The sequence below is a fragment of the Larus michahellis genome, chromosome 2 (genome assembly GCF_964199755.1).
Source record: "Larus michahellis chromosome 2, bLarMic1.1, whole genome shotgun sequence".
Lineage (NCBI taxonomy): Eukaryota > Metazoa > Chordata > Aves > Charadriiformes > Laridae > Larus > Larus michahellis.
The window spans coordinates 53,468,889-53,482,181 of record NC_133897.1 but is presented as its reverse complement, the minus strand read 5'-3'; the positions used below and the strand labels follow the sequence as shown (position 1 = coordinate 53,482,181).

Sequence of the window (13,293 nt, the reverse complement as noted above, 5' to 3'; positions counted from 1 at the left end):
AGCATGATTCCCACTTTGAAGATATCCTCATCAGTTACATACTATTTTCTCAACATTGCATATCTGAAAACCAAGATAAATGTTTTTGAGCAACTTGAGCCCTTACTACAAGACAGAAAACAAGTATTCTTCTAATTGTTTATTTTCCCACAATGTATTTTTATGGGAGAGCTGCAGGGACCATATTTTGTATTCAGTGAACAACTTCTGTGGTGTAAAATGTCTCTTTTTGGTATTCAAATAACCACGAAAGCAATGTAGCTATATCTTATTGCCATGGACATTACCACCTAAACCAACCAGAATGAAAAAAGAGGTTATTTCTTACCTCATCCATTGTGAGAGACACAGATTTATGAGATAACATTTGGCAGTCCTGTGACCAACGATAATAAAAATCTCTTTCCCTTGGGCATCCGAGAACCGCAGTATATTGTAACGCCACCACTTCTTAAACAGTGCTGAACCACATTGTGCAGCGCTACATACCTTTCTGAAAAGATGATGCGTTTTCCTTGTTGTTGCGAAAAGTATTTGTTTATCAAATGCACCCGAAAAAGGAAGTCAGACTTAGACAAGAAAGAATTGGGTGGAAATCGAAAACAAGGACAATCTTAGCGTCATCATTGTTGCTTCTGTCTGTCTTGCTATGACTCTACCTACTGAAATACTGCATTATTGAAAGTTTTCCTTTTGCTGCTGAAATTAAAACCACTATTTTCATCCTTCTAGTACCAGGGAACGCTCTTAAAATGTACTCTTAACAATGGCAGAAACAAATTATATCATAGGCACAATAAATTTATATAGTTTTCCCTTTTTGCCAAGTACCTTTCCCTGCTAGAGAAGTATGCTGTGCCTTGTGTGAAATAAAAGGGAAAGGAACGGACCACACTCGGAAATCCCTAACACAAAAGAAAGTATGTTAGATTTCAAATCACACATCATAAATACAGGCATCCAGTATTTCAGTTGGGGCATAAAATATCCCAGAGTTTAAAAGGCTCCAAAGATACTCGTCCCAAACATAAAGAGGAAATACATGTTGAGAGCTGTATCGGAATAGGAAAGGCAAAATTCGTTTTTCTGCCTCCCTTGGAGTCCATCCTTTTCCGGTGTCACTTCTTTACCACAGTGGACGCTTACCCCAACTTGTAGCAGCATTTCCGAGGAGCCAACCCAGGGTCTCGGGAACGTGCCAGACCAGCCCAAGCGGTAGGGCTTGTCATGGTGATTCCCAGGGTGTACGAGCAGCCCTTTGGCCTCCTAGACGGATTTTATATGTGGTGCCTGCCAACAGCAGCATTCAAATGGCATTTTATTTTTTTTTTAAATGAGTTCTCATTCATTTGGGAGGACTTGGGCAACAAATTATCACCTCCTGATGGCAAGAAGGGCCCGCTCCCGCCAGCCCCGGCGGGCACACGCCGGGGCGTCGGCAGCCGGGGAGCGCACGGCCGCGGCGGGAAGCGGCTCCGCGATGAGGCGGCGGTTTCGAGCGGGACCCAAACGCCTCATTCAGGGGCGGGACGGCGCCGGGCTCTCCCCTACCACGCCGCGGCGGGGCTCTCTCCTCAGCCGGGCGGACGTAATGGGGAAGCAGAGGGACGGACCGTCAGCCACAGCCGGAGCGTTCGGTGGGGATGAGGGAGGCCGGCGGGCCCTCGCCCCAGCGCCCCCAGCCTAAAAGCTCCCCCCGGCCCCTCTCTTCCCGTCGCCGGGTCTCCCTCTCCTGCTCTCGCACGCCAACTGCGTGGGCGGGCGTGCGGACGGAGCGTAAGGCGCCGTAGCCCTTAATGGGCTCCGCAAGGCGCGTACGCACTAGCCATGCTCCGAGAATAACGCCGGGGAAAGAGGGGGCGTTGTAACCGCTTCGCTCAGCCCGTCCGCGCCGGCAGCCATCTTTGTTCCGGGCAAAGCCCTGCAGCCGCCGTGGGAACTTCGGCGCTCCCTGAGCGTGCCCGGTTCCAAAATGACCGCCGAGCGGTCCCTTTTTTCTCTGACACGGAGCGGGAGGAAATAACAGTTCGATCTCGGGCTGGGCTGGGCTGGGCGCGGGATAGAGACGTGGGGACCACGGCGAGACCCACGCTGAGCCGGAAGCCGCCGCCGCTGCGTGCTCGGGGAGGCGGGCAAAGAGCGAGAGTGTGAGGAGCGGGGTGGAGGCGGCGGCGAGGAAGAAAGAGGAGGAGGAGCAGGCGGTGGAGCCGAGCCGAGCCGCTGAGTCCGTCTATCCGGCCCGCCAGAGCGTAGGCGCTGTGCGGAAGGGCCGCGGCCCCTCGGCGCAATCGGCGTAGGGGGCGTTGGAGAATCGCCGCGGCGGCCGCCGGGTTGGCTGGCGGGAGGCGCGCGGGGAGGAGGGGGCGGCCCGCTCGCTACCGCCGCGACTGAGGGAAGGCGGGGAGGGCGGGAGGCAGGCAGGGAAGGAGGGCAGCCAGCCGGAGCCCAGCGTCAGCAGCGGCAGCGACACCACCGCCGCCGCCGGCCAGCGCCATGGGTGAGTCTCCAGCCCGGGGCCGAGGCGCGTGTGTGTGGGGGGACGTGACAGTCCGAGGCGGGAGGCTGCGGCCGCGGGGTCTCCATGATGGGTGGGATGGGAGGCGGCGGGGGGGTGCACCGCCGAGACCCCCCCCCCCCATCACCGCGGCGCGGACCGGCTGCCGGGCGGAGCGGCGGCCCCGCTGCGGGGCCCCCCGTCCCTCTCGTCTCCCTCCCCCCCCGCCTTCCTCCTCCTGAGATGCGGCTCCAGCGCCCCTCACCGCCGCCTTCCCCCCACCTCCTTCTCCCACTCCCCCCCCCCCGCAGTCACTTCCTGCCTCGCCGAAATTGTATAATGCCTGCGCGGAGCCGGGGAGCCAGGCGGCCAGAATGCCGGAGATGTTTCTTCTCCCTGGCTTTCTCCCGTTCCTTCCCTCCGCCTCCCCCCCCATTCCCCATCCCTCCTCCCCCTTTTCTCCTTTTGCGCCCAAATTTGGGAGGGAGGAATTCGCTGCAGGAATTAAAGCAGCCTTCAAATATGCGGGAGAGGAGCGGGTGGGACTGAAATCACGGCGCCGAGGGGTGGAGGAGGAGGAGGACCGGGGAGGAAGGGGGCGCCTGTGCGTGTGCGGCGGCGGGAGAGGGCCGGAGGCACCGCGCCGTGCCCGCCCGCCTGCCTCGGTAGCTGCTTTTCTTTTTTTCCCCCTTTTTTTTAAGTTTTGTTGTTGCTCCTAGGGCTTTATGCCGCTCGGGTCTGGCTTTTATTTGGCGTGCACGGGGCTCGTCGCCGCCTCCGCGGGGTGCCCGGTCCGCGCCCGCTCCGGCCCCTGCCACAGGAACAGGGCCTCGGCCCGTCGCTTTTAAAACAAAATAAAGGTTAAAAATTACGACTTGCGAGCATCCGTATGAAATGCTTCCTGAGCGGTTTCCGTGTGATCGCCTCGCTCGGCCACCCAGTCCTGCGGCATAAATTAGAGGGGGGGGGTCAGTGTTTCGGGAGGGTGACTGGGAAAAGGCGCGATTCCATACGGAAATTTTAATGAGCGGCTTAAGGAAACGCAGCTCAGCTTATTTTAGCGTGAAGTTGTTTGGCTTCACGCTGAACCAGTTACGTACAAATGTTATTCTGTGAAAGACAACGTTCAAGAATCTTCTGCGTGCAGTTTGTGTGCCGCCTCCTGCAGATGAGAAAGCAGTGAACAGAAGACTGTCAGAAGTACCCATTCACTGAATGTTGTTTTTTTTTCTTGGCCGTTGGAATCTCTCTCTGACTGACAGTGGCTTTAGGTTATGTTCAGTGAAAGAAATGCTTCCGTATGTAGAAATACCTACGATCTGTATAAAAATCGGGGCCAAAAAAAATGCCAGCTTGTGTGAGTATGCAGGCTCAGCTCCCATGAAAGTTAGATGGGCCACTGCTGTATCTTTCAGCTAAAAGGTAGACCATACCTTCTTATGCAAGATTTTTTTTTTTGTAGTAGCTTTTCAGTGCTCAGTGATAACTTAATTTCCGACTAGAACTTTCACTGAAATATCAAACTAATATTATTGTGAAGTATTTCTCCTTTATAATTCCTTCCATATATTTGAAAATTCTTGCCTGCTGAAACATTAGGAAATTGGGGAAGATGTATTTTTGTGTAGTGTTTAACATCTTTCACTTGATACCTGCTTAGTTCGTAGTGTTGAATTTTGTTTGCTCTCTGAGATCGCTAGCATCTTTGACCGATGACTTGTGAACATGAGAGCATTATTTCCTTCTGGCTTCAGATGACCGCATTTTTAAATTTTTTTTTTATTATTTTTTCTTAAGCTAACACTTGAATAACAAAACCCAATAAACAGAAATTTTATTTAGGAGAGCAGACTTCAAAAAGCCATTGCTTTAAACGTTGGTTACTGCCTTGTCTGTGTTGAAACCTGAATTGAAATGCAAGGGCATCACCTGTTCTGCATTTGCTACTGTGGAAGAAAGGGTTGTTATTTAGTCATTATGAAATTGAAGCAAATGCACCCAGAACTGCGCATATCAGTCTATGTGCTGATAATAACTCACAGCATTTCCTTCAGTTTACCCACAAGGACAAGCGACTAGTCTCAGTTAAAATGGTGCTTCAGATGTATACTCAGTGTGACAAACAAACGTGGGTTTGTTTATAAAGGGATAAAAACTTGATTGTTTATCTTACATGGAAATAAAGGATCAAATTTGTTTTCTTTGTAAGCTAAAATGCAATAGATTTTGCTTTCTTTTTGCATGAAAATGTCTAAACGGGCACAGTAGTACTATCTTCTTTTTTTTTTTTCCTCTGACTGGCATCTTAGTGGTATTACTGTCTTCCATGGGTCAGGCTCATACTTCTTGTACTTAAATTTCTGCAGTTTTAGTAGCTTACCCAATGGTGCAGTAGTGGTGTTCTTAATACTATCTTAAAATACCCATTAAGACAACAAATAGTTATAAAATACAGTGGCTATAGATTCAAAACCTCATTTTAAAGATAAAGTCAGTGAAGGAAAATCTGCCTCTGAGAAGGTGTAAGAGAGAGGTTTCCACTTGGAACTGTAGCGTGACATACATTTTTAGCTTTAATTTATGGCCAGACTATTCACTTAACCTGTCTAGACCAGAGATGCGTATGTATGAGCGACGTTCTGTTTTCTGTAAGTTGGTACTCTAACTCCTGAAATAAGCTAGCTAATTGCAAATGTGTTCTCTGTAATTAGAATGGCATTTAGTCACCATTTAAGTAGTTTAGTTAAGTCTCGTTTAAATTAGTAATTCAAATTTGGGGTAGTGTTAAACCGTAGGCGGACACAAACTATTCCCTAGGAGGGTTTGAACGTCTTGAGATGATGTTTATAGAATAGATGTCTTGCAGAGGTGGGGATGGTGGCATAGGTGAGGTAAAGACATTTCTCAACTGTGAGGGCCAGAAACTTGGTTCACAGAAACCAGTGACTTCCTGCTCACCTTGCCAGAGTGAGTTTCACATATGTCAAGGGTGAGTCAAATTGAACTTTTTTCCAGTCCTGGTTTAATGATAGCATCGTGATAGCTCTGTAATGTCATCAGTTAGCTCTTTTATATTTGTATTTTTTTCTTTAATATGAAAGAATCAAATCAATATTTACTTACATAGCTTGTCGGTTTTGCCTCCTCCTTTAGTTTAATGCAGCTGCCCTGCAAAACTAGATATCTGCTGCATTGCACAAGCATGGCTGTGAAGCTACTATAAGTTATGGCATTCTTTGTGTTACATTAAAAATGGAAAAGTAACCAGTAGGCTCATAAACACTTCAGAAGGCAATATGTATCCACTTTCCTTTTGACAGAGTTTGAGCTAGAGGTATGTGAAACACACGCCTGACTAAACCTTCTTCTGATGTACATGCTGGACTTCCTTCCCGCAAAAGCCACTTAATCTTACTTCTGGTTTTTGTGCATCAGTGCCGTTCCACGCTTCTCAATGTGCCTTACAGAAACCTGCCAGTCGCACACCGACTTCAGTGTCTGGACTGGTAGCGCTGCTGTACAGAGTAGCGCGCTGGCCAGTAGCCCTTCTTCAAGCTGCTTATGGGGAATCCGTTCTTTAGTGGCTCTAGCTCTGTATCTTATTTTCAAATGGCTCTTTGTGTGGCCTTTTTCATGCCAGATTTCTATCATTTAGCGCAATGATAGTTCAGAATGCATTTGCAAATAATTTTGGAAGCAGTATTACAGAACAATAACACTATGGGTGTTACATTCAGAAGCACTTAAGCAACTAAAATAGAACTGAATTACTTCTTAGTAGCACAGAAGACATAGAAATTTTTTTTTGTCAACATTGAAAATTGCATCTGAAGATGTAAGTTTTTCAATTGCTTTTTTTCCCGTTTTCCACTTAACAGTTGTGTGCTTTTCTATTGGTTATTGTTTTCTAACCTGAATAATGAAGATGTTAGGACCTACAGTCAGGGGGAGGATTGATTAAAACATTAGGAAGATTTCTCCCTCCTTTGACTCACTGTAGCTTTAGGGGGATCGATATTAAGATACAGCACCTAGGTTTGGTGTCAGCATTTTTAAAATAGAGCTTTTTAAATGGAAAATTCGCATCATACACACAAAAGATACAAGACCTAAAGGAAGAAAGAAAAAAAAAAAAAAAGGCTTTAGACTCGTCTTTCATTTGACCACAAAAAAGACCAAGGGGTGACAGTGAAGCATGCCCTCAAAGGAGAGAATATCACATACTAAGCCTTTTCCAGTGCTTTGGGGTAAAGCATGATGGGAACAATGACCAGAAAGAGAAATGCAAATAGATATATATATAGGCCGTACTCTTTAACATTGTTGGTGAGTGTTGAGCTACAAGGTAGCAGTTTATCAAATTCCAATCAAAATAGTCTTATTATTTGTAGAAATCAGCCTATCATACAGTAACGTTATTACAAAGAGACCTTTGTAATAGAGAAAAAGAGAAAGGCAGCCAAAGTAATGGGTGGCAGAATTTCTGGTGTGACGTTTGCCTGAAAAAGCATTGTAGGTCATTGCAGTTGATACTGAGAAAAATGTAAGATGGTATGAATGTTGATATTGGTGCCAGTGGTTGTCACTGTATTATGAGCAGGCAGATTATTAGAAGAATAATGTATGAAATAGTACCTCTTTTTATATCTCGTACATTAGAAGACCTTCATGTAATGATTCAAGTTGAACTTTAAATAAAATGAGATTTGACCTAGTGAGGTGGTCAAAATTGCCAAGAATGCTTAAGTTAATGTTAAATAAAGCTTAAATAAAACCTTTTCCAGTGTTGGCCAGTTGGAGTATTTTAATCTCATTTATGTGTAATTTGTTCACAGTTTGATGGAAGTTTTAGTATGCCCAGCAGCATTTTCAAACAGCAGCCCCTGCTTTCCTTTTTGTTCTTTCTTAAGAACCTTATCATGCAATTCCGTAGCTTACGCTGACATAACTGGACTGCAACTGAAAAACACTATCTTGATTGTGTGTTTTTCTCTTCTCCTTTGTGTTACCTCTAGTGCTCATGTACTCGTATGATGAGATGAACTTGCTGATGTAATGGAAGGTTAACCTTAGGGTAGAGTAGTTTTCAGCTGGATATGTGAGCTAATCTGGCTGGTTCCCTAGCTGTACAGTTACCAGAACTGATACCCGGGAAGCCTAAGCTCACCCCTGATGGTACAGTTGCTAGGTGAATCTTTTGGCCAGCTGCTTGAAAGGAAGCAACTCTGCTGCTCTCCCAACCCTTGCAGCGGTGCCTTTTTGACCTGACAGACAGTTCATGGAGCTCAGCTCACAGGAACTGCCTGTTTTTTCTTCCTCAAGATTATTTTTCTTTCTATCAGTTGAGCTCCCTGAACCTTCCGTAGCATGAAAAAAGAAACGCAAGTGTGCTCTAGGAAGAGATGGAACTTCAGCCGACCATTTCGGCAGTAAACAGGTATGCAGAATCCTGGTTTAGTGCCTGTTTTAGACTTGTGTAACATGGCACTGCTGCGAAGAGAAGCAAGCTTGATGTTCTGTTCCTACCCTAGCACTGAATCTTAATGTAGGCTGAAAGTTGTGGTATTGTGCCCAAGGCACAAGAGATACATGGTAGTTGATCTAGTTGTACAGCTTGTTTATTTCCACTCTACCAGTGGTTAAGATAGGGAAGAGGAAAACCCTGTGCTGTTGGAGGAATGAATGCTCACGGTTAAGAGGTTAGTATTCTCCCCTTGGTGCTGAGCTGGTGACTTCGCTGAGGATAAACACAAGTGGGCAAAGTTTAATGGCTCTTGTTTCAGCTGCTGTCATTTACTGCTTGAGCACTGAATGGGTGAGGTGACTTGCTTTTTATTATCTGCGGTTACGTCATTACCTAAGATGTTTATGGTAATACTAATATTACCATTAGGACTCTCTTGAGTGATTTGCAAAACTAAAGCCCTGACTAATGATGGCTGCAGAAATCTGGCAGTGCAGAGGGTCTTGTAGTCCTGACTAGATCCTAACTGTGCTGGTATCTGAAGTAAGTTGAGATGCCAGTTTTAGCTGATTTGTCAAAAACAAAACAGTTGCAAGGCATTAAAATCTAATGCTGGAGAAACGCAATTTTTCTGGAAGCTTTCTGACAGCAAAGTTTTTTCTGGCTGTGCAGCTTTACCAATACTCACTGTAGCTTTTTAAAACAAGAATGCAAACCTTGGAGTATATGACTCAAAATCTGAGTTCCAGATGCTGGCTTAAATGTAATTGAATGGTTTCAAGTTTGGGACAGTGAAAATTTCCAAAGTAGAAAGAGGCCAAGAAACCCATCTTCTCATTTCTCCCTCCCACCCCATGCTTCTGGAAACAAATGCTTCCTAACTGTAGTTAGTAAAGGTATGCTAACAAACCAAGAGATTCAAGACTAAATTAGTTTCCTCTTGGGAGGCTTTGCCAGATGGTGCAAAATCAAGGTCTGAGTTAATCTCTTGATGATGGGTAAAGGGGAGCCGTGCTGTTGCTGCTTTCTGTGTTCTCTGTCTTTTTAGCACTCAGTTGAGGAAGAACTTGCAGAGGAGAATAGCCTGCAAACTGCTGCAGTATTAGTTACTGAAGCTCACGGCCCTACTGTTCAGTGGTGCCAAGTATTGACCTTCAGTGCTTTTATTTGGAATTCTGTGGGCATCTGCAAACCTATAAGTTTTCAGAACAGTGTAAGGAACCTGCAGTTTGAAAGTGACAGGCTGAAGCAATGGGGAACAAGACCTTAAAGAGACTGGGGCAAAAACTAGTGGATATGATTGTTCAGTCCTTTTTCAGTTCTTGTAAAGTTGTGGTTGTGATTGAAAGGAATTTCTTTTTTAATGAGTTAAAGGAAACATTTCTTCATGTTACAAGTTCGAAACAATACTGAAGACTAGATGCTTGAAAGGTGGAGAAGGTAGGGGTAATGAGCCCCCACCCTATAGAAATTTGCAAGGAAAGCTGGGAATTTCAGCAGGGAGTTTTTCCTTACTAGGAGTTTCAAATTTAATTAGCAAGTTAATTTTTGAGCTTGTTGATGTTTGTTCCTTTTTGGGTGTTTACCAGGGCCTCTGTAAAAGATCTTTAAGATTTGTTGTGTTTTGGATCCTTAAAAAATTGAAATTTTCAGGGGGTAAGTTCAAAATTACATCGGTACTCAGTAGTTTATGTAGACCAAGTGAAGTTATTTGGGCGTTAATACCTTAGTAATGAAGGGACAGTGACATCTTGTTTGTCCAAACATATACAAGTATGAGTTGATTTTGGAGAAGATTTTGAAAGTGATAAAGACACGGCTTCTCCAAAGAAATATTCAATGGATGGCCTCTAATCTGGTCACTGAATGAATTTCACTTGTCCCAAGCTTTGTGTCTCTGACTTCTTGCCTAGCAATATGCCTGTAAACCAACCAATATCCCCTTAGGTAAAGGTGATTCTGTTTCGGTATGTTCAAGTCTTTGTTGCTGTGGGTAGCAAAAATAGTTCTGGGTTTCTTATTCTTTTGAATTGTGTTCCCACTTGTGAATCTTGCCCATCAAGTACTCTGGTGTGGCAGCCAGGTATGGAGGGGAGTTAACTCCCACTCTGAAATTTCGCGTGGCTGATCATGCAGGGTAGATGCTCTGCTGGTATACATATTGGACCATGTAATGCATGCACTTCACAGCCAGCTTTGTTACTAATGCCAAAATCAGAAGTACTTGGGAAGTTGAGAAACTGACAGGTTTGGTGCTGTCGATCACTGGGATGGTTCACTATCGAGCTGTGGCTTCAGTCCTTGCAGTCTTTAGTTTTGTCATCCAAGGCAATTAGACTGCTGGTGTTCTGGATGCTCTCAAATAGGTTGCCTTCCTATTTAAAAAACATATGCAGGGAATGACAAGTTAAAAATTAATTCCTTGACATGGGATAAGTGAACCCAAAACTTAGGGTTTTTAACTGCTAACTTATACTAGAGATTAGTGGTAATTATACCAATTACGTATTGTTGTAGTCTTAATACTAAACCTGGATGATACATTTTATTATCGGTATGGACCATTCTTTTGTATCAGTTGCCATTGCAACCCGCAGGGAAACAATCTTAAGTTTTGCTTACTATCTTCCTTACACAGTAATTATAATGGGAGCTATCTTTCTGTGGTATCTCTCTAGCTTAAAAATAAAGACAATTAAAAACCATGCAGCCAGCCAGCTGTGTTTCAGAACATCTAAGTTTACCATATGAAGAGTTTTTATTAGTTGGCATAATTCTTTAAAATAGCACCTGTGTCTCTTCTTTTAATCTTCATCTCATTAGAGTTATTTATATTATAAATACAGAACTCCTCAGACAGCATGGAAATAGTTAAAAAGTAAAATCCTCTAAGTATTAGTAATTTAATAATATCCCTAAGGACCTCTCCTGGTAGTGTTTGATGAGCCTTGTAGTAGAAGTATTGAAACAAAAATAAACATGATTTCAGAGTATCCTGAAAATTCAGCTTATAATTAAAGTCTAACTTCTGTCTTTTAGTGTCATTAAAATATGCTGTCATGGGGGAAATGAACGTGGTGGGAAAAATACCTAACCTGCTTCAAGTGATAAAAAGTACAATAATTTAACTTTGAACTACCACAGTGCTTTTTTTCCTGAAAATGTGTTTTAAATGATTAGTTGGTAACAGCTTGTTAATGATGAGATAATCTCAAGATACATTTTAATTTTTCTAAAGGAATTACTTGTCTGAGACGAAAGAATCAGTGCTTTCAGAAGAACTTGGGTTTCGCTGTTTTGGGGTGCTAGTTTGCTACAGCACAGAAATACAATAAGCCTTAAAGGACAAGTGGCAGGGACATGTCTCTTAGACAATTTTAGCTTAAAATGACTTCCTTGGTGAAACCTACAAGGCTTCTACTAAGTCAAAGCTTGAGGTGTTCAGCATAGAAACTAGTATGGGAAAACAAGAGAATATACAGAAAAACACATGGCTTCCATATGGGAATGAGTTGCATCCACCATACAGAAATGTATGGTGAAAGCCCTTCACCCTAGTTACTTTAAATGAGAATTCCTCATGTTAACAGAAGCACCAGAGGTGAAATACTGTAATTTCTCTCGTGATTTTAAGGGGAACACTCTTCACTTAAAGTGTGTTGAACATACTCAAGTATTTCTGCGTGAGTGATTCACCTCTCGTTAGCATTTCTGCATCTACATTTCGGGAAATCTTATTAGATAGAATAGTAAGCTCTTCAGGCTAGAAGTGTAGCAAATACTGTTTCTTATATTGCCATCCTTACAGCTGCTTGCTGAGGAGAATGGGATAGGATATATAGCAGGGGAGTTCACTTCTGTTAGTATTCAAGGCGTAGAACAGAAGGGAGCGCAGAGTCCACACCTGCAAATGCTCTTTTTTGGAGTCTCTCAGTTGAAATACTGCCAGTTGGATTGCAGGAATCTGCTCTTCCTGAAAAATTCACTGCTGTGCTTGGGCAGATGTGAGATGCCCTTGCTGTTGCTGCTGCTCCACCCAGAGATTTGGGGTGGGAGAGGGAGGGAATTAGTTCATTTGGTTTTGTTATCTTCTTTTTTTTTTTTTTTTTGATAGGTCTAAACCTATAAACCATGATTTATCACTACCTGCTGAGTCTTTGTGTTAACTGGCCAATCTGTATGCAAATTTTGAAGGAAAATGCAATGTTAAGGTGAACCTAAAGGAACTGAAAAATGCTCAACAGTAACTTAGATTAAAAGGAAATGACAAAGGAACTAAATGATACGTGATAGCATGGTACTTCAATGTATTTCTTAATATGCTTCATTGCTTCTTCCTACTATGTTTCCAGTGCTGAGTAAGACTCTTGAAATGGTCTCCAGGTTGAGGGACTAACCTACTTTGTGGAGAATTTCTATTTCCTTAAAAATGTCTCTTTTCAGACCCATGGTTTAATTGATTTCATAGGAGATGAAACTAGCAGGAGATAAAAGTGCCTGAAAATTCCCACCAGTTGCTTTTTTTTAAAATTCTCTTAAAATCTTTTATTTACATCTCTTTGGGAAGCTTCCACAAACTAAATAGACAAGAGATTTGTTAAATATGAAGTCCAATACAGATAGATACTTTTTTAATTTTGCTTGGGTTGGTGTGTGTTGGTTTTGTGTTTTGTTTTAGTTGTGTTTTTTGGGTTTTTTTTTGGTTTGTTTTTTTTTTGTTTAGTGTTGTTTTTTCTTTCCCTTGGAGGTTTTGTATCCAGGAATCTTTCATAGGTTGTTTCAAAATATTTTTCCTTTGCGTCTTCAGCACTCCTCTCAGTGTGTGTATTGGAATAAACATTCAATGATAGCAAAAGTGAGGAGGAGGAGGAGTTAGGAAAGAAGGTAGGTTAAAAGTGGAGATAGACAAGTGAGGTGTGGTTGATGCTCGATCTGCTGCTGTTCCTGACACTAGTTCCTGGCTGCTGTTTTGATGACCTCTTTCTGTAGGCTTCCCTGTTTTCTATGCCGTTTCTTACTGTAGTCATTTTGACCCCTACTTTATGGAGTGGAAGATAATTGGTCACTTTACTGTCAGATTTGATTTTGAGTTGGTCATTTCAGTTAGATGCAAGTTGCTGTGTGGTGGTCGTTTGTGTGCTGCTTTCTGCAGGCAGACCAAGGCTTTCTTAAAGCCAGAGTAAAGGAGAAAATGCACAAAAAGGACAAGCTTTACAATCATATTCCTGTACTCTTAAATTGTATTTAAAATGCACAAAAAAGGCTTACTTTTTCTTCGAGGAATTAGTTGTCTAGCTAATTCTAGCGAAGGATGAACTATTACATAAAAACTGTC

The 13,293-nt window shown here is 43.4% G+C and overlaps 1 protein-coding gene across 6 annotated transcripts in view; it reads left to right on the top strand.

Annotated features, from left to right (window-relative positions):
• Nucleotides 1-1,884: 1,884 nt before the first annotated feature.
• SEPTIN7 (septin 7) overlaps nt 1,885-13,293 on the top strand; it is an 82,475-nt gene continuing 71,066 nt past the window's right edge. For 2 of the 6 annotated variants that reach the window (XM_074575467.1, XM_074575463.1), the window contains exon 1: nt 1,885-2,497. The gene's annotated coding sequence lies outside the window, so the exon portion shown is untranslated. The remainder of the gene's footprint in view (nt 2,498-13,293) is intronic. The other 4 variants (XM_074575468.1, XM_074575469.1, XM_074575465.1 and 1 more) reach the window with 4 other exon arrangements.